Source organism: Gekko japonicus, unplaced genomic scaffold (genome assembly GCF_001447785.1).
Source record: "Gekko japonicus isolate JY-2015 unplaced genomic scaffold, Gekko_japonicus_V1.1 scaffold898, whole genome shotgun sequence".
NCBI lineage: Eukaryota > Metazoa > Chordata > Lepidosauria > Squamata > Gekkonidae > Gekko > Gekko japonicus.
This window is the reverse complement of record NW_015160238.1, coordinates 516,852-540,520: the sequence shown is the minus strand read 5'-3', so window position 1 is coordinate 540,520 and position 23,669 is coordinate 516,852.

Below are 23,669 nucleotides of genomic sequence, written 5' to 3'. Positions count from 1 at the left end.
TGCTGACAGCATCAAACATGGCTGGTGGTGAGACAGACAGAGGTCTGTGCCATAAATGCTCACACTCAGACACATGCAGCAAATTTTCGGTCTCATTTTTTTTAAATATGAACACAAAAAGGCCACTGGCTGTGATACCACTGTGTTACTCCAGTTTGTTTTTGCTGGGAGCAGCCTAAAGCATTCCTATTAGGGCAAACTACATGGAATACGGAATGAGCTGAGATCACTTTTTAAAGATACAAGTGTCCATATGGTGCTTCCCTGCGGTGATAGGGCTTTTTGCTCCTTCCACTGCAGTATTTGCAGGGGCAATGGGGTGTCCACACAGTACTTTCCCCCACACTTTCCTTGCCTCAGTCCCCCAAAAGCTGCCATTTCCCTCTCTTCTTTTTCACAAATCAGTCATTGACGTATTCATATTGCATTTTAATACTGTGGCACTATGTCGATTGCTCTTTTATTATTTTATTTTCTAAAAATCCAGAAAAAGCCCTCCGGTGGCTGGGAGAGAATTGAGGCAAGGAACATATCTCTGATGTGGACAACAGCTGCAAAAAAACGTACACCTCCCCATCCACACAGTGTGCAAAGGCCACATGACTGCCGTCTTTCCTAAAAGACTGCCCCAAGCCAAATTTGGAAAAGCTGGTAGTAAAGCAGGGAAAACACAGTGGCAGGATGAAACGAGGAGGCCCACAAAACAGCACTGTGATAAGAAAGCCAAGCAAGGCATCCCTGTGAAGCAGCCACATACCATAGGATTCAGATCAAAAAGAGTTAAGAGCTTTCTCCCATGCCATTTTCCTGATGCAAATCCTGAAGTTGCTATTTGTTCTGCAACTCTACAGAAATATAGGACTGCAGCCTAACTTTGCTTATATATTTACTTATTTAGATATTTATACTCCACTTTTCTTCCTGATGGGGACCTGAAGGGGCTCATAACATTGTTCTCCTGTCCTCCATTTTATTGTCTCAGCAACCCTGTAAGGTAGGTTGGGCTGAGAGACAGTGTCTGGCCAAAGGGAGCAAGACTTCTGTGACAGACTGGGGATTCGAACCTGAGTCCCCCAGATCCTAATCTAATATTCTAATTACTGCACCATGCTGGTTTTAAGTTATTAATAATGAGCATAAAACTAGGAGCCAGTATCTTCTTGCTGCTCCCACTGCCTTCCATTTCCATTGGGTAGGGAAATTGGAGCAGACATCCCCCTGGCCATTCCTTGCAGTTTCTCCTGGGGACTAGAGTAATATGTAGATATTTTCTCGTCATTTGCAGACAGGGTATAAGGAATTAGGTTTGCTAACAAGCTTGGCCGACAGTTAAGTCATCTGTTTTCTGTGAACACGTATGGGGACCAGGCATTACACACACTGCAAAATTTCCGAAAAACAAACAGAGCCTTGCTCATTGCAAGACAAAACCGGAACACTGTCAGGGCTGAATCAAACTCTTTTCAGCACTTTCTCGTGCATGACTGGAGGTGTGGATTTTATGTGCAACCTCATAAAGAAAGCTTTCCAACTTTTCGAGCTGGTGTGTACAAGCAGGTGATGGGTCACAGCAGGAGAAAAGGTGGAAATGTTTGTCGAAGGCATTAAACCGGGTGTGCATATGAGAATTCCCCATCTGTTTCACGCGGGGACTGTACATTCTCTGACAGCTTTAGTGAGCTCAGTACAATCTTTAAAGTATTCCTTGGACGTGCAACTTTCATATCCCAGCAGGACTTTCTCAGACCTTGGAAGGCATAAAACGTTTGAGAACATCTTGCACAGAGTTAGCGATGTCTCCTATTCTGTTCTGTTCCTTTGTTGTTCTGGAACAGTGGTCAGTGTTGAGTTTCACTCCTCTCAAATTCTGGTTAACCAGGACAATTACACTGGGGAGGATCCAACCATTCTCTAGGTAGCTTTAAGTTGCAGGAAGTCTCCTTAGACTGGAGGAAGACTTCAAACTTGAGCCAAAAGGGAAAGGTGGATGTAAATAGGGTTACCAACAGGGGTGATTTCGTAGAAAAAGAGGTGCAGGCAAACTGCGGCTCCCGAGCCACATGCGGCTCTTTGGCCCCTTGAGTTTGGCTCTTCTAGGCACTGGACCTCCCTCCCCCACCCTGGCCAGACCTCGCGCCGGTAGGTCGCTCTGGGAGAGAGGCATGGGGGCGGGGTGGTCACATGCCGAAGCCCCGCCCCCTTCTTCCGGCCGCCCTCTGCTCTGCCTCATTCTGCTGCAGAACGAGGAGCAGGAGGGTAAGTTGATGTGGGAGAGGGTGTGGCGGCGAGGAGCGAGCAGGATCGCGGGGGTGCAGCTACTCCGCCGCTATCAGGGCTACTTTTTAAAGAGAGCTCTGTGCGCAGGGGGGGTACGGCGTGTGCAAAAAAGAGGCTTTCCTTTCCTGATTCCCCAATTGCTGAGAGAGGAGGAGATGGAGGCAAGGCGAGTGGATGGCGGGTGGCGAGCTGTGCTGCTGCGTCGTGGTGCGCATGTGCAAGGACTGCGCAGCTCTGAAGTGCAGAGCCACGGCCACCCGTGTGCCATGCCCCACCCACGCGGCGCCCGCCGGTTCCCCGGCAAAAGCTTCCCTGGCCTCCTACCACCTCCTCCGGGCGCCCCTGAGTTGCTAAGGGCAAACTGCGCTCCTCATCTCCCAGCGGCCGTGCGGGGGGGGTATGGCGGGTGCGAGAGAGAGGCTTTCCTTTCCTGATTCCCCAATTGCTGAGAGAGGAGGAGATGATTGTCATGATTTAATTTTATGGATACTTTGGACATATAGAGAGGATGAACGAAAGGAGACGAAACAAGTATACAAGACGAGTGTGGGTGGGAGAGTTGGAAGGGGTCGACCTCAGCGAACGTACCTCAATCAGATTGAGGACATTTTTAGCAAAGGCCAGTTTAGGAGTACCCTAATTAAGTTAATAACAATGTACCTACCTATATAGTTTAAGTTTTAAAAAATTGGCTCTCAAAATAAATTTCAGTCGTTGTACTGTTGATATTTGGCTCTCTTGACTAATGAGTTTGCCCACCACAGACACAGTTGTTTTAGATTGCTAGCTATTGGGGGGGGTATGTGCAGATCTGTTCTCACAGAGGAGGGAGAGCTTGTACCTGAATAAAACTTTGTCTTAAAGGTGCCACTGGACTGTTTTGGACCAGGGGGCCGGGGGGGATTGTTGCATGTGCCCGCCCCCTGGGCTCTTTACTGCCGGAGCTCCGCTCCTGTATGCTCCTGCAGGAAATGACCCCTGGTTACCAACCTCCAAGTGGTGGCTGCAGATCTCCTGCTATTACAGCCAGTGTTCCCTCTAAGCTGAGTTAGTGTGCACTAGCTCACAGTTTTTTAACCTCCGGCTCACATATTTTATTCTTAGCTCAGGAAAGATGGCTCCCGAACAAACTCATATATGCAGTAGCCAGATTGCTCGCTCACAACTTTAATGCCAACAGCTCACAAAGTAGAATTTTTGTTCACAAGACTCCACAGCTTAGAGGGAGCTGATCTTCGGGCAATAGAAATGCCTGGGAAGATGACTCTAAGCCATTTTACCCCGTTGAAGTCCCTCCCCCTCCCACAAACTCCACCTTCCCCAAACCGCACCGGCACGGTGTAGTGTTTAAGAGCAGCAGGCGCTAATCTCTTTTACTGGATTTGATCCCCCACATAATTCCTCCCTGTGAAGCCTGCTGGGTGACCCTGAGCCACTCACAGCTCTCTCAGAACTCTCTCAGCCCCACCTAATGTAGAGAACAATGGGATATGAAAAACCAACTCTTCTTTTCATTATTTATAGCTTCTGCCCAATGCTGTACAGACTTTGCACATGTTCAAGAGTCATGCCACTGGTTGGGGGAGATGCTGCATTTTCTCAATGAATCTCTCTTTTTTTTGTATCTGGGAAAATGGAACATTTCTCTCCCTGCCCCGGTTAGTGCTTTTGTTGACACTGGAATGACAGTATGCAGTGTGGCTGAGTGCAGGGGTCGTTTCGTAGAAAAAGAGCTAGGGGGACTCATTAGCATATGCCACACACCCTGACATCACCGGAAGTGTGTCATAAGGCCACACCCCCTGACATCACCGGAAGTGTGTCATAAGGCCACACACACCGCCCCCAACGGTCCCGGCCACCGCCGCCAGCCTTGCAGCTCCACTGCCAAGCCCCATGAGGGGCCCAGCGGTGGACCTGCAAGGCCGGCGGGAGTGCAAGGAAGCCCCGCGAAGGCCCTCCCTGGCCCCAGGCAGGCAGGGGTGGGGAGAGGCAGGGAGGAAGCAACTTACCCTCCCTCTTCTCCTGCCTCCTCCTGGCTGAATGAGGGCCGGAAGCGGGGCAGCCGGAAGCAGGGGGCGTGGCTTCGTCATGTGCCCCGCCCCCGTACCTCACCCGGGAGAACTGCGATCCCCAGTGTTCCCCCCCCCGAAATGACCTCTGGCTGAGTGACTGTCACAGAACCAGATGAATCAACCAAACCATTTAGTAGTTTAGTCGTTCCGTGTTCAGAACACTGGAGCCTGCAAGGATCTCAAGCAGCAGAAACAAATTCCCTGTCTTCAATCTGTCTTCCCTGTTCCTGTATTTATTTTACAATATTTATTTGTGTTCCTTTATTGACAGCCTGTCTTTTTAGCTGTGACTCCAGGCCAATTACAGAAAAATAAGACGATGGCATCAAACGGCATAAGGCATCCAATACACCAGGTAACAGGACTAGGATTGCAAGCTTAGAAAACAATGCAAACAAACAAAAAAACAGTATGAAACATGACATCCGGTAAACAATTCAGAAAATGGAAATACAGAAGTAGACGGCAGTGCAGTAAAAGCAAAATAATACATACACCAAACAGTGGAACACACTACAATCATATTCCCTTTATAAAAGTGCCCTCCTGAACACCTGTACCCAATCGTACCAGAAAAGGACATCCCTGGAACATGAAGCAGAGCACAGGGGGGGAAAGACCCAGATGACAAATCTCATCCTGCAGGGAAAGCATTGATTCCAGAAAGGCAGTTTTACTTCCCCATGGCTGCCTGGCCCAGTCATCATCCTAAAATGCCATCTTGGCTGGATTAAATTTGTTTGCTAGCTTTTTAAAGACTGCAGATAGGGAACAGGGAGTTGCATATCTGACGATGCCTCCTTTTTTAAAAAAAAAGCTCTCTGCATGATTCTATCAAACACTTGTCAGGGATGCTCTAGGCTGGTCTTGCATTGAGCAGGGGGTTGGAGTAGATGGCCTGTGGTTCTGTGGTTCTATGGTTCCAACTCTGTGGTTCTGTGGTTCTATGTGGAAAGCTAGCATGTTGTTGAGAAGAGTGTATCACAGCTTCTGGTCCTTGGTGCAGAGCCCCAGCTGATGTGTCTGTTAAGTATGCAACTCAACAACGAAGTAAGTAACAAGTGAATCAGCTTTATTGAGAACGAGAACTTCCAAAGATCACACAGCATCAGACGACACGACAACTTCACAACAGAACAACAGTGGAGCATAGCTCCTTTTAAATTCTCCCGGGCTGGTGTCGCTACGCCCTCACATAGTTAAGGTTCAATCGTATTACAGAGATAACAACCAATAAACACAGTTCCCTCCGGCACAGACTCTTACATTTCATTGGTTACAGATTATGCTTCAGCCAATGGTGTTGTTCCAGATTACATTCCGACTGAGGTTTCAAGCTTAACATTACAAGTTAATGGCAAGACACAACAGTGTCCATATACAGATGGCTGCAACTGCATGGTTGCTTGTTCATGTATGTAAATTAGTGTAGGTTAGAAAGTATGGATACATGTCCATAGGATTATCTTCACATGAATACTTGGGAGACCATGTGATCGAGCTAACGCGCTTTATTTTGCCCCGGGACAAACAGCCAGGCATCACCCCCACGTTATCTGGCCCGTGTGACCGGGGCCTCAGTTCACTATCTGTCTAAGAGGTTTCAAAGGTGCTTTTCAAAGGAAAATTTTAAACTTTACCACGGTTAACATTCAAATCACAAGATGTCACAGTCCCGTTGTACACTGCATTGGTCAGGCCGCACCTGGGGTATTGTGTGCAGTTCTGGAGGCCTCACTTCAAAATGGAAGTGGACAGAATGGAATGGGTGCAGAGCAGAGCAGTCTTTAAGCAATGGCTGGACAAACACTTGTCAGGGATGCTCTAGGCATTAAGCAGGATCATGTATGGCCCCTTCCAACTCTGTGATTCTACATAATTGTAATTCAATGCACATCACATGCATCTCTGTAACACACTTGTGCATTTTCCTTGTGGACTCACACGTGCTTTGTTGCTTAGAGTTAAATTCTATTATATTGACCGGGCAATCCTAAGGTACCTCTTCTAAGGCCATTAAAGTCACAAAGAGTAGGAGAAAATCCTTCGAAAAGGGAACTTGACAGCAGCACTTCAGAATGTTCTATTCAAGCTAACATAACTTTTGCATGATTCAGATTTTTGAACTGTACAAATGTTCTTTGGAACTGCGTATTTTTTCCTGGAACTGAATATTTTGTGTGGTTGCACATTTTTAAAAGGCCTGGGCTTTACCCTAAACATCAAGAGTTTTCTTCCCAAAGCTCTGGAATGTAGAATACATTTTAAATCATTTAGTAGAACACTATCTACCCTGTGGGTTTTTAAACTACTTGCACCGAGCTTCCACCATCCATTAAGATAGGCCCAATCTGCATCTAGCTGTTGCTCCGCTGTTTTACCAAACCCACACTGGAACAGAAAAAGATGCAGCTCAAAACCACATTCAAATACCCCAGGCCAATGCCGTAATGACTGCAGAGTCACCCCCGAATGGCCATAAAACAACCATAAATTTATGCAGATGGCTACCATAAAACCGAGAGATCAAATGAAATGAAAGCGGCATGCAGTCTGGACACTGCCATAAAATCCGACAATGTGAAAGGGGCATGCAGTGTAGAGGGGAATTTCTGTTCCAGCATGGGTTTGGTAAAACAGCAAATGCTAGATGCAGACTGGGCCATAATTTCAGAAGGGTGGGCGTGTTGGTCTGCAATAGAAGAGTTGGATTCATGTCCAGGAGCATGTTAGAGACGAACAAGGTTTTCAGAGAATACGCTTTCAAGAGTCAAACTCTTTTCGCTATATCTGACAAGGGGTGCTTTGACTCTCAAAAGCTCAGACCTCAAAAATCTTGGTGGTGTCTAAAGTGCTACTGGACTCAAATTTAGCTGTTCTACTGCAGAAAAAAATTTTGGTGGCCTCTAAGGTGCTACTAGATTCGAATCTGGCTCTTCCACCATCCACATAATCTTTGACAATGCATGACTTTGTGTGTTTTGATGGTAGTGTTACTTAGTTATAGGGTTGCCAGCTCTGGGTTGGGAAATACCTGGAGATGTTTGGGGTGGAGCCTGAAGGAGGTGGAGTTTGGGCATAATGCGTAGAGTACAACTTCCAAAGCAGCCATTTTCTCCTGGTGAACTGATCTCTGTCACCTGGAGATCAGTTGTAATAGTGGGGGATCTCCAGCCACCACCTGGAGATTGGCAACCGTACTTAGTTAATTTTCCTTATCCATGACAAGTATTTGGCTGTACACTCGGAGAAGCAGCTATATTTGTAGAAATCTGTAGAAAATGCATGTATCACTAAGATGAGTTTCGCCTATTCATCCCTGATAGACTATTTTCCTATGAGAAAGGAGCATTTTTCATGTGTGCGTGTGGAGGGGGGGGGATTTTTCAAACCTGAAACCTCCACATCTGTATCATGAAATAAAAGGCGAAAGATTTATACAATCTGAAGAGAAACCAGAATACAGAAACGTTACCACCCAGGTTTGCTGAACATATAAACTGTCTTTCCACTAACATAGTAAGAGTTATAAATAAATTATAATGGCACTGAAATTCTTGTGGTGCAGATACAATAGGCCACTGTGTACAAATATTTCTTTTAGTCATCGGTTAGGACTTATGCAAATATTTTCCTGCAACTTAAACACAAAGAGTTGAGGTTGAAATTCTGCTTCTTTGAAAATCCATTAGATGTCTGCTGAATATTTCAGTAGGATCCTTAGTTAACCCTGTGGTCAACAAAATACTCTTCCTTTTGAATATCACCAGTTGCCTACACTACTGGCTTTTAGGTACCAGGCCAAAATGTTTTTATTCACCTAGATTTCAAGGGTAATTTGTCCCCTTTGTCCTGCTATCCTTCAAGTGGGGTCTAGAATTCTCCCAGAAATTGTAACTGATCTTCAAATACAGAGATCAGTTCCCCTGGAAGAAACAGCAGCTCCAGAGGACAGATTCTAGGGGGAAAGAGACATGGCTCAGTGGTAGAGCATCTGCTTGGTATGCAGAAGGTCCCAGGTTCAATCTCTGGCATCTCCAATTCAAGGATTAGGTAGCAAGATGATGTGAAAGACCTGAGACCCTAGACAGCCACTGCCAGTCTGAGTAGACAAAACTGACTTTGATGGCCCAATGGTCTGATTCAGTATAAGGCAGCTTCATATGTTAGCATAGGGATGCCAGCTTCCAGGTGGGACCTTGGGATCCCTAGGGATTACAGCTCATCTCCAGAGATCAGCTCCCCTGGAGAAAACTGATTTTTGGAAGGTGGACTGTATGGCATTGTACCCCACTGCGGTCCCTGTCCTCCCAAAGCTCCATCCCCAAATCTTGCCAACCTGGATCTTGCCCATCCCCCACTGGTGGCAGAGGGGGACCCGGCAAGCCCAGGAATCACATCTTCCCTTTGTTCAATAATGGTGCAAACCAGTAGGGAGCACAGCTATGGAATAAGCTGTTCATATGGTCTACTTGAGGGGCAGGTTGATATTGTTGAAAGGACCCCAGATTCTAGCATGTCTCTCTAGATTTCAACCTTCTGGGAAACTCACCTGAAACACACACACACCCATGCGCACAGTTGTGGGTTCTAAGGACTGATGTGATACAATGGACTACAAGTGATCCTCTGCTGAACTTTTGGATTTTTCAGAAGTGAAGTCTGGGTCGCGTATGTTAGCCTGCAAGCCTGCTATGGTGTTTTTATGGACTGTGTTACACTGTTACCTGATGAAGTGTGCCAACAACGAACTGTGCCTGAAACTGACATGCTGAGAGCGCCCAATGAGAGTACCTACCGAAGACCATGTTTTCCAATGGTTGCTACTACAAAGGTGTTCCCGTGTCTAGTGCATGCCATAGAACAATGCACGTGGTCACAGAAAGCACAAAACGCCATTTCAAACCAGCCACATGGTCACCTACATCCAGGGCCCCCTCCCCCTCGCAGCAACGAAGCTGCAGGTACTCACAAAGACCCAGTATTCAGCCTGGCCACATGGACATGAGTCAGCCATCTGCATACGAATGCCCCTAACCCAGGTGTCTTGATTGAGTTAGCAACTAGATCTCAAATTTCCCTCCAGTTTTCTGGCCCACCCAGAAAAATACAGTAGCCAATCATTAACCTCTTGGCTATGACAGACCCTGAGTGTCATAGGGGAGGTCCCCTGGACCCAGCTCCTCCTCTAGACCCCTTTGGATATAATCAAGAGCACACCCAAAGCTCTCTCTCTCAAGTTCTTGCTTTCTCGTCCTTCACTTCTTGACCTCTTGCTCTGGACCCTGAACCCCCCCATCGTTCTCAAACGACGTCCTCTATAGAACCTGCTTTCCCTCTTAAGTCCAGCTTGCTATCCCATATCCTACCCGTCCTTCTTTACCCTCTAGTATTGCGCAGCTAGAGTTTCTTTGGCACGTGGTCTTAGCTGGTCTGAGTCCATTCGCCATTCTTTTCCAATTTTCTCCCCATCCTTACCCCTTCGCTTGAAGTTTGGAGCCATGCAGTTGCAGCTAGGTAATTATAACCCAGAGCATCACCCACCATAACGGTGTTGTATTATTCTACCTTGATTTCTTAGTCTTGTATACTTGTGATTGTTGTGTATAATTGAGTGAAGTGTGTCAGTAAACTATTATTATTATCAAGGAAGTTTGCCTCAGTCTCTCATTGGGAACCTCGGAAACAGTGCCATCCTCCGTAAACATAGACGGAAGAATCCCGATAATAATAACTGTACCGGTTGTTTCCCTTAAGGAGCAATTCAGCTAACACGTGGACCATACTGGCCAAATACAATGTAAGGGGAGTCAGACGCTTTCACCTGGAAAATGGGCTTCTACAGCAAACTGGCTGCAATGTAGGGAGCTCACAAGCTGTCCCAATCAAGTTACAATACCAACAATCCATCTTCCCTCTAAGCTGCGGAGTCTTCTGAGCAAAAATTCTGCTTTGTGAGCTCCTGGCATTTATGTTGTGAGCGAGCGATTTGGCTCCTGCATAAATGAGTGTGCTCTGGAGCCCCCCCTTCCTGAGCTAACACAAAAAGGTGTGAGCCGGAGGGTAAAAAACTGTGAGCTAGCTCACACACAATGGAGCTTTTTGCAGGTATGTCAGTATGGGGTCGTGGATAGAGTGTCAGTCTAGGGTCTGGGATGTCCAGGTTCAAATCCCCACTGCCATGGCATTTGACCTTGGGCCAGTCCCTCTTTCCCAACTTAACCTGTCTCACAGGGTTAGAAAGTTTGAGTCCAGTGGTACCTTGAAGACCAACAAAGTTTTATTCAAGGTATGAGCTTTTTGTGTGCATGCACACTTCTTCAGATACATTGAAATAGAAGGTAACAGTTAATCAATATATATATATATTTCAACAGATGTTTTAACAGACGCAAAAACTAAAGCATACAGCATAATAAACATTGTCATTATGCTGTATGCTAATTTACTGTTCACCCCCCTATATATATCAATGAACTGTTACCTTCCATCTCAATGTATCTGGGGAAGTGTGCATGCACACGAAAGCCTTGAGTATTGTTGGTCTTAAAAATACCACTGAGCTCAAGCTTTGTTCTACTGCTTCATACCAACACGGCTGCCCACCTGGATCTGTCTCACAGGGTTGTCAATGTAAAGGAGAGGAGAATAGTAATGTAAGCTGCTTTGGGTTCTCATTAGGGAGAAACCCAGTACATAATCTTGGACTAGTAAAAATTCCAGGGATCCTGAAAAACTGTAGATATCCAGATCCTTACATATAAAGCAGGATGAAGTTTAGCATTTGCAAAAGTACAACCAATTATTTTACTTATTTATCTTAGGCATTTATACAGCATTTTTGCAGGGAACTTTGCTTTGGAATTATCCACAACTAAGATGATTCAGTATCCATATTTTATTTGCACATACAACAATAGGTAAGTGGTTGGCTGGCTCAAAGTGGGGCTTATGCATGTTTTTTCTGCCCCCTCCTGTGGCACATCCAGGAGTCTGTGTAATGAGTCTTTGTACGGCATCAAACACATACCCCAGGAGCAAAGAAAGTATAGACATTGGCTGAGTGAAGAACTCTCAGTATTTGTTCCTTAATCTTTGTGCTTTCGTCATTCAGAAGCTTGTAATAAATTCTGAGAAAAACAGTAGGGTTTTTTTATGCCCAGCACTTGCATAAGAAGGATATATTTATAAAATTGAGTTAGAGATACTATGCAATGAGATACAGAAAAAATAAAGGGAGAAGGAAAGCCACTTTGGAGCCTAAACATGCTCCCCAAAAGAAAAATCTTTCCAATCTTCACACTTAACAAAGACGGCATTGTTTGGGAGACAGAATGTACATCCATTAATGTTCCAACATTTGTGGCAGCCCACAAGAATTTTACAATAGGGTTAGCTCCTTCCCTCCATTTTTAAAACTTTTCTGTTTGTTATCGGTTCTGCCAAAAAGCATATTATTTATTGACTGGTGTGCTAAACAGACAGCATTTCCACAGAATTTCTCACAGAAACTCCTTTAGAAATATTTTTCATCCCTTCCAGAACAGGTTGTTAGCCAACTTTATCCCCTTTAATCAACTTGTTCTTGATTTAGATGTTAATTGTTTATAATGACAGACACAGAGAAGAAGGAAAAAAAACAGTCTTCGTTATCAGCAGTGAGTGAATGAGATTAGCCACAGTGCTATTGTCTGCCTGCCTCACATTTCCAACATATGTTCCTTCTCAGCCTAGCCCTGGATTCCCACCTTGTAATTTTTAATAAAGACACAGACAGCCTGAGGGGATAAATTACTTGCCTGTATTCAACATGCTTTGGTGCTTTCAGATGACTAGACTGGAGGGGGGGAAACACACACTGACAAGAGGGGGGGAAGCTTTTCAAAAACAAAAGACGAAAGATAACCACGATGAGAGTGAAGTTCATCATAAAAGCAATGGGAAGAAAGCATGTTAGGAAGTGGCATGTCTGGGTGGAAAATGATCCAAGACTGACTTTTGGGAATAGCGTTGTGCAAAGAATTGTTTTTTCTTCCTGTAACATCTACAAACACTGTGGCCTGTAAAGAAAAATAAAAAACACTGTAACAGCAGCACCAGAAAGTTGTTTCTGTCCGGTGCATGAACTTTCCAGTTAACTTACAGTCAGATTTGATGTTTATTCAAAAAAAAAAAGTCACACTGAATTCAGTGGACCTTACTCCCAAGGAAGTGTGCATAAAATTAAGTGGGACGTATTTGTGAATAAACACAGGTAGGATCAAGCTACTAGGATCTCAAGCAGTGTTCCCTCTAAGCTGAGTTAGTGTGAGCTAGCTCAGTTTTTTAGCCTCCCGCTCACACATTTTTTTCTCAGCTCAGGAAGGATGGCTCCAGAGCAAACTGATTATGCCGCAGCCAACTCACTTGCTCACAACTTTCATGCCAGTAGCTCACAAAGTAGAATTTTTGCTCACAAGCCTCCCCAGCTTAGAGGGAACATTGATCTCAAGGTGTTTTTCTTTTAACAACATGTGGCAGTCTGTTGTTCCTCCTATCACATTTGAACGCATTTCTTAAATTTCATAACTTGAACCTTTACCGGAAGGCAGGCAGAACTTAACAAGAAGGCCTTCACCATAAAAGCAGGAAAAAGATTCCTTGATGATGTCATAGTGTTTTGAGGTAATGTTCTGAAACCAGATAAGATGAATGGTAATACTGGTTGGGAAGGCTAATGCTTAAAAGGCAGAGTGAATCCACTGGTGGTTTATGGAGTAGAGGCAACATTTGCGCAGAGGGGGTACTCATGGACTTGACCTGGCAAAGCAGGTTGATGTGCTGCATTTGATGAGCTGCATTTGGGTTGCCTGTTTTCTCCTTTCTTACTGTAACACACTGTATGTCAGGCTCCTGGAAAACAACCTGAGATGCTTCCCCACCAGGGTGATTATTATTTTTTTGTTTATTGTCTGGTTGCTGATGTAATTCTGTGTGAAATCGTCTATCTTCCTCTCCATTTTTAGCCATGGTTTCACATCTAATGTGCATTTAAGTCCCCTCCCTTTGTTCTCACATGACCCTCAGGATTCTCTGCCCACCTTTGTTTTAGTTTAGGTTAGGTGTTTGTTTGTTTTTGTTTTTTTAGAAACGCAGGTAATGCTGCATTAAAAAAATGCAATATCTTTTTTAAAAAATTAAAATAAAAAAGAAGAAAAGAAGGTTTTTATACCCCGCTTTTCTCTGCCTGGTCTCAAAGCGGTTTACAATCGTCTTCCCTTCCTCTCACCACAACAGGCACCTTGTGAGGTAGAAGGTGGTGAGAGAGTTCTGAGAGAACTGTGACGGGCCCAAGGTCACCCACAAGGCTTCATGTGGAGGAGGAGTGGGGAATCAAACCCATTTCCCCATAGTAGAGTCCACCTCCCTTAGCTACTACACCATGGTAAACCACACTATACCACACACGCATTTGCAGAGACACCTTAAAAGACAGGCTGAATTGTGGGTGATTCTATTCTTTCTTTCTTTTGAAGCCCACAAGTATGAATAACATTGAATAGGAATGATACAATACCTTTATGTCCTAAAAAAAATCCTCCTCAATGATCCCTTCCCCTGTGTCTAAAAGACAGGTGATTCCCTTCCATTATGCTAATTTCTGCAGGGGACAGGCCCCCTGAGGTAGGGTTGCCAGGTCTGGGTTGGGAAATACCAGTGGAGGTTTTGAGGGTGGAACCTGAGGAGGTCATGGGGAGGGGAGGGACAGAAGCAGGAGATAATGCCATCAAGTCAACTCACCAAAGCGGCCGTTTTCTTCAAGTGACCTGATTCTGGTCAGAAAAAGTAACTAACTAGCACTTTGCTGTTTCCCATTCAGACACAACAAACTGCTCATGCCCACAGCGTCTTGTCCGGGAAACACTGGTGGGGGCGTACGTTTAAAATAAAGGAGATTTGTGTATGTGTGTGTGTGTGTGTGTGTGTGTGTGTGTAGAAGGAAGAGGTCATTAACGGTCTGCGCACAAATAGAGCATGAATCCTGTGGAAACATGAAAAGAACTGCACCAAATGAGTGTCTGAAATGTGAGAAACCCTTGGTATGGAAGCAGCCCTGGAAATGGCAGATGGTCTGGTATCAGCAGCACTCTGATTGTTGTGAGGGGCTGACCCTCAGGAACACCCCTTGTCTTCATCGGATGCCAGTTTATTTCTGAGCTCACTTCTGGGGGGGGGCGATATTTGTTTGCGTGTGCGTGCACGTGCTTGCATGACTGTAAGTCATGGCGAGTTCTGACAACCCCTACTGGGGGGCTTGGACATTTTTCAGAGAGGTGGCTTGATAGCCTGCCTCTGAGTCCCAAGCCCTGGTATTCCTTGGAGGTCTATCCACGTCAGGGCTTTTCTGAGCTCAGTTCAATATGCTAGTTATGTGACCACTGAAGCTCTTTACGGCCTGAGAGCCACATATCTAAAACACCAGCGCTCCCCATATCTCCATGTGCACCAGCTACAGCCTTCAGCTTGCCACATGCTTGGTGTTCTCTCACTCAAGGTCACGGCCTGAGAGCCACATATCTAAAGCACCAGCTAGGGTTGCCAAATGCATTTTGGCCGGGAGCGGGGGGCTCCCGGTCGGCATCTAATTTGTGCGCGCGCGTCACCTGAAAGTCACATCGCACGCTGGGCCGGGGCCATGCCATTTGAGGGGGAAACTCTTTGTTTTCCCCTCAAATGGCGTGGCCCCGCCCCCAGCGTTCGACGTCACTTCCGGGGGATGCGCGCGCGGGGGTGGGTTTTCCCCCAGGCCCGATTCCGTGCGGGGCTTAAGTCGGGCCTTGAAAGCGGGGGGAAACCTGGGGGTATTTGGGAACCCTAGCACCAACGCTCCCCATATCTCCCTGTGCACCAGCTACAGCCTTCAGCTTGCCACATGCTTGGTGTTCTCTCACTCAAGGTGGCCCACCTGGTACTCTCACAGCTTTCTCTGTGGCTGCTCCCGCCTTATGGAATGGCCTTCCCAAGGAAACTCCTAGGGGGCACTGTAAGAATATTACCCAGAGCTTTACATGTAAATTGTAGGTTTTTTATTTGGGGGGGGGGGGGGAATTCAAGTTTTGTTGTTGTTTCATGGCTTGAATTAAGTATTGTAAACTGCCTTGAGCCACAAAGAAAGGCAGGGTAAATAAATAAATCTGTGTGTTGAGCATGTGGCTAGTGTGAGCAGGCCATATTGTTTACCATAGATACAGCTAACCACTCATATTAACTTTAGTAAATGTAAGTTGTAAATGGGGTACTCTCAGTCTCAGCCATTCATTTATTAATACATTTATATTCCGCCTTTCTTCTTGGTTCAAGGTTAGGGTTGCTTTGCCAGATCTTACCTAGCTTTTAGAAGGGGGCTCACATAGAGTTTCAACCAAAATACTAGAGCATTGCCACATGACGTGCCTGGTGTGATGACATCACTTCTGGGTGAGATCATCATGCTGACAATGTCAATGTGGGAGGGGGCTGTTCGGGGGTGAGGCTTCCTGCTGGTCAGCTGGCCAGTGGTGGATTGGAGCTCCTAAAATCGGGGAAAACCTCGCTCTGCCCAGAGATCTGGCAGCCCTATTCAGGGCAATTCGTGTACTGTACCCCTTGTAGTGAAGCAAGCGATAGGGTTGCCAGACCCCATGATAGAGGCAGGGTCCCCCATCGCCAGACCCTGTCCCCCGCAGCTGATCAGCTGGCTGGCAGGAGGGCTTAGCAGGAGAAAGAGGAAAACCCAGACCATGTTGCTGGCATCGCTCAAGAAGTGATGTCATCACACCAGTGACATGAGGGTGACACTCTGGTGTTTGGACAAAAACTTTATTGTAGAAGCCATTTGTACTATAGAGTTCTTGCCCAAATACCAGAGAGTGGCCTGGACACTGCTGGCATGATGACATCACTTCCTGTGTGATGCTGGCAACATAGCCTGGGCCTTCCTCTTTCTCCTGGTAAGTCCCCCCCCCTTACCCCAATATTTGCCAGGAGGGACCTGGCAATGCTAGAAAGTGACTGTATCTGTGTACTGACTCTGTATGTCTGAAGCCCAGATGTGATAAGTGTTCTTTCTTCACCACAAGTCAAAGATCCACATAGAATACTTGCATTCTACATTTGACAGTTTGCTAGTCTAAATTAGCCGAGAGTCTCCCTAAAATACTGATCCTTTACTTAGCAGTGATGGTGCAACAAGAGGTAACGCTGCCATTACAGCAGTACTACTGAGTTCTATGTGTTTATTTAGTAGATATATAATACTCAGAGGTGATCTTTCATACTTTCTTCATTGAGTAGGACCAATGGAGCAAGAACCAAAGGCTGTTTTTTGGATTAAGTATATGTTGGATTTAGCATTCTGTTTCAAGAACATTGCTTTTTTTATCAGTGTTATCAGCACAGATCAAGCAAGAACAATTTTTATAGCAACAGAATTGGTCACTTTGGCAGGTCCATTATACCAAGGCCTACTTAATTTATGTTGGAGTTTCAAGTTGCTACACTTCAGTCATTACAGAGTTAAGTGTTGTTTGTCAGGAAACAGGATGTTACGTTACATAATGTATTCTACGGCGGGAAAATTTGAGGGAGTTGCTTAATCTAATGAAGTGACCTGTAGCCTTTGTATTGGTCAGCTAACAACTTGTTTGTGGAAATGCTTTGATGTAGCATTAATGTATTCACAAGGTTTTATGGCCCTTTGTGTGAAGCACAGGAAGCGCTCTCTTGAAGCCGCTAGGTAGATAGAAAGATGTAGCCGTTAGTGTGTAGTGCTGAAAGTAACTGCAAGTATGTAATCTTGTGTTTTATTTCTTTTTATCCAAAGTACCCTACCCATGTTTTGTTTTGTAGTAAAGATATTTTTTTTAACTAATGTGACTCTTGTGTTTGTAAAACGACCATCGATCTCAAATCTCAGAATCCCTAACAATTTATAATCGCAGTCATTCAGTGTGTAAAACTTATTTGTTAGCTAGAGACCATGTGTAATATAGCAGTTAGTATGCTGAACTAAGCCTGGAGACAGCTGGGTTCAAATCTCCACTCTGCCATGAAGTTTACAGCATAGCCTTGGGCAAGTCACTCTTTTTTTACCCTAGCCTACTTCACAGAGCTCTTGTGAGAATAAAATAGAAAACTATGCATGCTGGCCTGAACTCCCAGGAGCAAAAGCAATATAATATGTGAGAAACAGAGAGGTTTGCCTAAGAAGACACATCCACAAGTAGTCTGAAACACAGGGGGAAATTAGTGCCACTACTTCCCCAGGTTTAAGAGTAAGGTGTAAGTTGGTCCCACACACTAGAGTTCCCAATACTGCTTCAGCAAATACCAGGACATTTTGGGGGGGGGGTCATTTCCAGGTGACATTCTAGGCTACATCTTCTAGTCTCTCTGGTCTTTACCATAGAGATTAAGGGAAATTCTTAAAGCATCACTATATGGAGGCCATCTTTTTCCTCAGAAGCAGGAAATTGGGGGTAAGGCAGGTAATTCCCTGCCCCAGGTGGGTAAATGAGAGGCCTGTCACCCACCACAGAGGACTTTGCAGTTCAGTCCTCAACCATCAATCTTGGGGGATCCTGTATAAGAAGCACAGTCCCTAACAGAGAAGTATCAGCCCAGCCTTCTTTTATCAGGCATAGGCCCTATGTGGACTATATTTCCCAACACTGAAGCACCCATAAAATTGTTTCAGTAAATGCACAATCCAGCCCACAGTTGCTACCCCACTGCTCACTTCATCCGTTATGCCATTTTCATCAAGTAACTTTCATCAAGTTATATGTTGGATACATTCTAAGACAGTTACACCACCAAACATAGCAAAAATTCACATTCACAGTTTCTAAAGTAATCCAAATGACAAACACCCAAGGTGTTATGCTGGGTAAATGCATAGCATAGGTACATGTTATGCTTCAGGTTGCCAGCTCTGGGTGGGGAAATACCTGGTGGAGGAGAGTGACCTCAGCAGGATACAATGCCATAAAATCTACCCCCCCCAAAGCAACCATTTTCTCCCGGGAAACTGGTTTTTGTTGTCTGAAGATCAATTTCAATAGTGGCAGATCTCCAGGCCCTGCCTGGAGGTTGGCAGCCCCAGTTATGCTAGATAAATTGCAGGTTTAACAATGATTTAAAGCAGATAGCCAAGAACTGGTAATCAGCTCTTCTAAAACAATGGAAGTTTCATGAGAAACAGCATTCCACTAAAACTGCTTCTAGAATGCCTTCCCATTTACTGAAGACCATGCTCCGGTATTAAAGCTATTGTAATATGAGCAGGAACAACGTCCAGCTGTTCAGAATCTATACGGTTTCCTAGGCAAAAGTTTCTAAAGCCTCTTCAGTCTCTTAGAATAATAAAAATGATGAATCGTCTTGAGCCCTGTGAACCAAAGGTTTTGAAGTGTAACCTGCTACTTGTAATGTACTCAATGGTTGTGACCTGTATTACACTGACATTCTGGGCCACTGCAAGTCACCCCAGTGGAAAAGAAGGGGAGGGGGTAGTCATAAAAGCAACGGAAGAAACAATTGCCAAGTTGACACAATTATTTTTTCAAATGCTCAGCCAGCAATATCTTTTCCAGATCACTTTGTAAAGCACCCTTTTGAGTTATTGTGGTCTAGGGGTTAAGATCATCAAACTAGCATCTGGGAGACCAGGGGGTTTGAATCCTCACTTGTGCTATGGAAGCTTGCTGGATGATCTTTGGCCAGTCACACTGTCTCAACCCAACCTACCTCACAGGGTTGTCGTGAGGATAAAATGGAGGAGAGGAGAATGATTTAAGCCACTTTGGGTCCCCATTGGGGAGGGAGCGGGACATAAACTAAATAAATACATAAATTTATTATTAATAATACATAAATGTTAGGGTGGTATCATCATAAATATGGCCCAATGGCCATCAATCCACTATTATAAGGGTGATTCCAGATGATATTGGTAACAATCTTCTGTTTTCTCATTCTTTCTAGAAGACACTTCAGGAGAACACAGTCTCTAATCTGCGGCATTTGGATGATTTTTGCACTACTGTTTTGCAATTAGTAATACCGTTCCTCTTATCTGCAATTGCCATGCAGTGTGGCAACATCTGCCACAGTCACAATTTTTTAAAAATGGTTTTATTGTCACTATAATGCCATTAAGGCTGAGTGCCATTGCTTGGCCTATGGTTTTCACGAGGGAAATTTTACAATGAAGGAGAGCTTGTAGTCTTTAGCTAGAATTATGGGAACATAGGGTACAGCATTATGATGGGAAGATTGCACAAGCTGCTGCCTGGGAACTGGGTGCGGGTTGTAGATTTTCTGTTTAAAGAAATGGGGGTAGGGGGTAGTGATATGGAAGCCATGAAGTAATAACACAAATTGGCTCACATTTTTTTTAAAAGGAAAAAGTCACAGGAGTATATCTTTGCCAAGTACTGTGTTGAAGCAGAAACCAAGGAGTGGAATAGGGCTGTCAAGCCCCAATGGGGGATCCCTTGCCTCAGCTTCCATTATATAAACAAAACAAAAAAATGACTATTAGGCCAATGGCATGATGTGACTTCTGGGGAAAAACAGGAAGTGACATCAGTCCTCTCTAAGAATCTCAGGAAAATCTATGGTGGCACCATAACCAGGTTTTCCCCAGAAGTGGCATCACACCATCACCAACAGCACACCCATGTCCCCCCTGGCCTCCCACTGCTTGCCAGACAACCGTAGAGCTGAATGATATTAACGATGTAATAGCAACTAATATGTGGATCCACCGTTATAATTTCTCATGCAACTATCACTGGAACAGCATCAACTGGTTTGTAGATAATGTCCTCAGGACCGAGCCATTACAGAACATATCCTGTTGGTAATATCAAGAGTGGAGACTTACTTTTCCTGCCTAATTTTTCCTCACAACAACATTACCATTCATAATTCCACTTTACAGGCATGAAACTGAGGTTAAGAGTAAGGTAATACTGTCATGAATCTTGGGAATAATTACTACAACGGAGATGTGTTCAGTGGGGTAGGAGAATACAACAGACTTCAGGAAATTTTACTATGAGATGTCAATGTCTGGGGAATGGAGTGAAATCCAACACCGACCAGGTGTCCCTATGGGGCCTGTGGGGCAAGCAAGAGGTCAATGCATGAACTATAGATGGTCAACATAGGCTTTGCAAGGAAGGGAGGTGGAGCCTAACTGCATGGACAAGCATGTTGACTCCCTATGTACTGTGAGCTGTAGCACTGCTTTTTAAAAGGCAGGGGAGGGGCCCAGTTAGTTTGCTGGCTTCCTACTTCAAGTGATGCATGAGAGGAACTGGGGAGAGGGGGAGGGCAATGAACCCCTCCTTTTCCCATCTGAGGCCATGGAGGTGGTGGTCTGTGGGCTAAGGCAGCCAAGTAGCTGGGACCAGAGTGTATAAATAAAAGATATGTAAGAAGATGACTCTAATGATTTCAAGTTATAAGTGCTTATTTCTTTAAATGGTAAGTTTCAGAAAGAACAAGGGGGATGAAAGAGGAAGATGAGTGAGTGAGGTGATTGGTTGGTGCACACTTCTTAGCTGCACCTATACACTCTCAGTCACCCCCTATCTTCAGCTCTCCTTCCTTTTCTTCTCTAATTACCCTTTTCTGTTCTTTCTCCTTCATCTGCTCCTACTTCTCTGTCCCTTCTCTGCTTGCTTCTGAAACGTACTGGGTCCAGACACGTAGTTTGTGAATCAGGTCATAATTTATTAAAGGAAGGATAAAACTTAGACAATTAGCAGGGCCCGGGGCCCGCTTAAATGCCGGTACATGCCACACCCACAAACTCACCTGTGTTAGGTTTATTTACAGTGCACCCATAACCATTGGTCCCTCTTAGGATCCAGTCTGACCGATTGGCCGGTTCTAGGATCCTCTGAGTCTATTGTTTCAGGTCGTGAAGCTTTGCTTGTTTGCTTGAGCACGTGCGAGTCCGACTGCGTGCGCTGTCCTTAGTTAGTATACAACAGCTTCCTTCACTTCCATCTTTTTCAGATTTTTCTGCAAACCTGGGGGTTTCACCCCATCCATGCTTAGTCCCATTGTGTAGATTTTTTGATCCACATTCTAGGGCCCAGTTCAGAAATAAGTATCATAATTATTGCCACATTTAACTAGAATATGAATGCTGTATCTCACAACTGACCAACATGGGCCCTGTTCACACGCGGAATTTGCGGCAGGAGAGGCACGAATGTCGGGTGGAGTATATGGGCGCAATCACAAGGACACATCTGGCAAGCGTAGCACACCCATCGCTGAGCCGTAGCGTCTGCCCGAAGATCCGGAGTTAAAAAATACCCGGGAAAGCCTACTAGCAAACGGTTTGCTATGGGCTGTCGATGGAATACCTATGTGTGATCGCTCAAGTGCGCTCTTGATGCGTGTCAAAAACACGTGCCGACAACCAAAACCCCACTTTGCCACCGCGGCATCTGATCGCGTTCTGGCACGTTAAATTGCACCGGCGTGAAAAGCCACACCTCCCGCCCCCCGTTATCTAGCCCGTGTGACCGGGGCCATGATTTATCAGATTTTATGTATTCCATAAAATCATAAAAATACCTTTTCTGTCGTGTTTCGTGGCCAAGGCCAGTAGTCGAGGCAGAGTGTGTTCCAAGAGGTGTTAGCGTAGCACACCCATCGCTGAGCCGTAGCGTCTGCCCGAAGATCCGGAGTTAAAAAATACCCGGGAAAGCCTACTAGCAAACGGTTTGCTATGGGCTGTCGATGGAATACCTATGTGTGATCGCTCAAGTGCGCTCTTGATGCGTGTCAAAAACACGTGCCGACAACCAAAACCCCACTTTGCCACCGCGGCATCTGATCGCGTTCTGGCACGTTAAATTGCACCAGCACGAAAAGCCACACCTCCCCCACCCCTGCATTATCTGGCCCGTGTGACCGGGGCCATGATTTATCAGATTTTATGCATTCCATAAAATCATAAAAATACCTTCTCTGTCGTGTTTCGTGGCCAAAGCAAAAGGCCCAGTGCCAGTAAGTCACAGAGAGGCCCCCGGGGTCTGGGTTTGGCGGATAGTCCCAACTATAGCCAAGTCCCCATGCAAGAGGTCCAGGCACCAAGGCCGTCGAGGCAGAGTGTGTTCCAAGAGGTGTGGTCAGGTCTGGTTCAGAGATTGAAGCACAAGAGTCAGGGTGCAAGGTGGGTTGAAGAAGTATAGTAAGATCTAGAATGAATGTTGTAGCACAAGGAGACAGGAGACAGAGAGCAAGTCCAAGAGGCGTAGTCAGGTCCAGAATAAAGGTCGAGGCACAAGGAGTCAGGAAGCAAGGCTGATCCAGGGAGTCACTGGGAAAAGCAGGGAGCTGGAACGAAAGTTGTTGCCAGTGAAAAACTGGCTGTAACTGTCCAGTATTTATGGGACTGCAACAGCTCTTCCTTGTCCAGGGGTGATTTCCCACTAGCGCTGCTCCGGGCTCACTCTTCACTTTTGCCTCGATGGTAGGTGTTCAAGGCGTCCTTTAAAAGGAGCCAGCAGTTTCTCCAGGTGTGAGCACTTACTGCCACATTCACTTCTGCCTTTGCCTCTTCTCCCTTCTACGCTGTAGCAGTGTAGGTGGTGAGATCCCCTCCTCCTCTGATTGTAATTCCTAGGAAGAGACTGTGCTTATCCATGTTTCGGCGGGGGCTGAAGCCCCGCCGCCCCCACGAAGATTACGCCTATGGTGAGTGCCCATAACTTGTTGACAGTTCTGGTTGTAAACCTGGAGGAGGGTCTGCATCTGTTCACAATCCAGGCATTTCCTCAGTCAACAGGCTGAGGCATTCTTTACCTGCTTCTGAGTCGTCATCAGAGTCACTATTGGCTTGATCTGGCTGAGGCACTGGTAGGATTGCCGGACCACCGCTGGGGGTGGGGGAACCACCAGCTGGCTGGCAGTGGGAAATCCTTCCCCCAACTTGCCTGAAAGGCGATGTGATGACATCACCTGGAAGTAACATCATCCCGTTGCTAACAGTGCATGACGACATTCTAGTTTTTGGGCAAAACTCTATGGTAAAATTGGCTACAAACCATAGAGTTTTGCCCAAAAACTAGAGCATCACCCCCTGATGTCGGTGATGTGATGATGTAATAGAGATGGGTCTATAAAGATTTTCCCCTTTTTTGATTATTCATATTTCTCTGGTTTTTATAGATTTATTCTTTAAGTAATATTTTATTAGGATGTTAGAAAGGCCTGTTATATAGAAGGCTTTCCTCTTGTAGGTCTGATATTGCTAGCAGACAACATAAT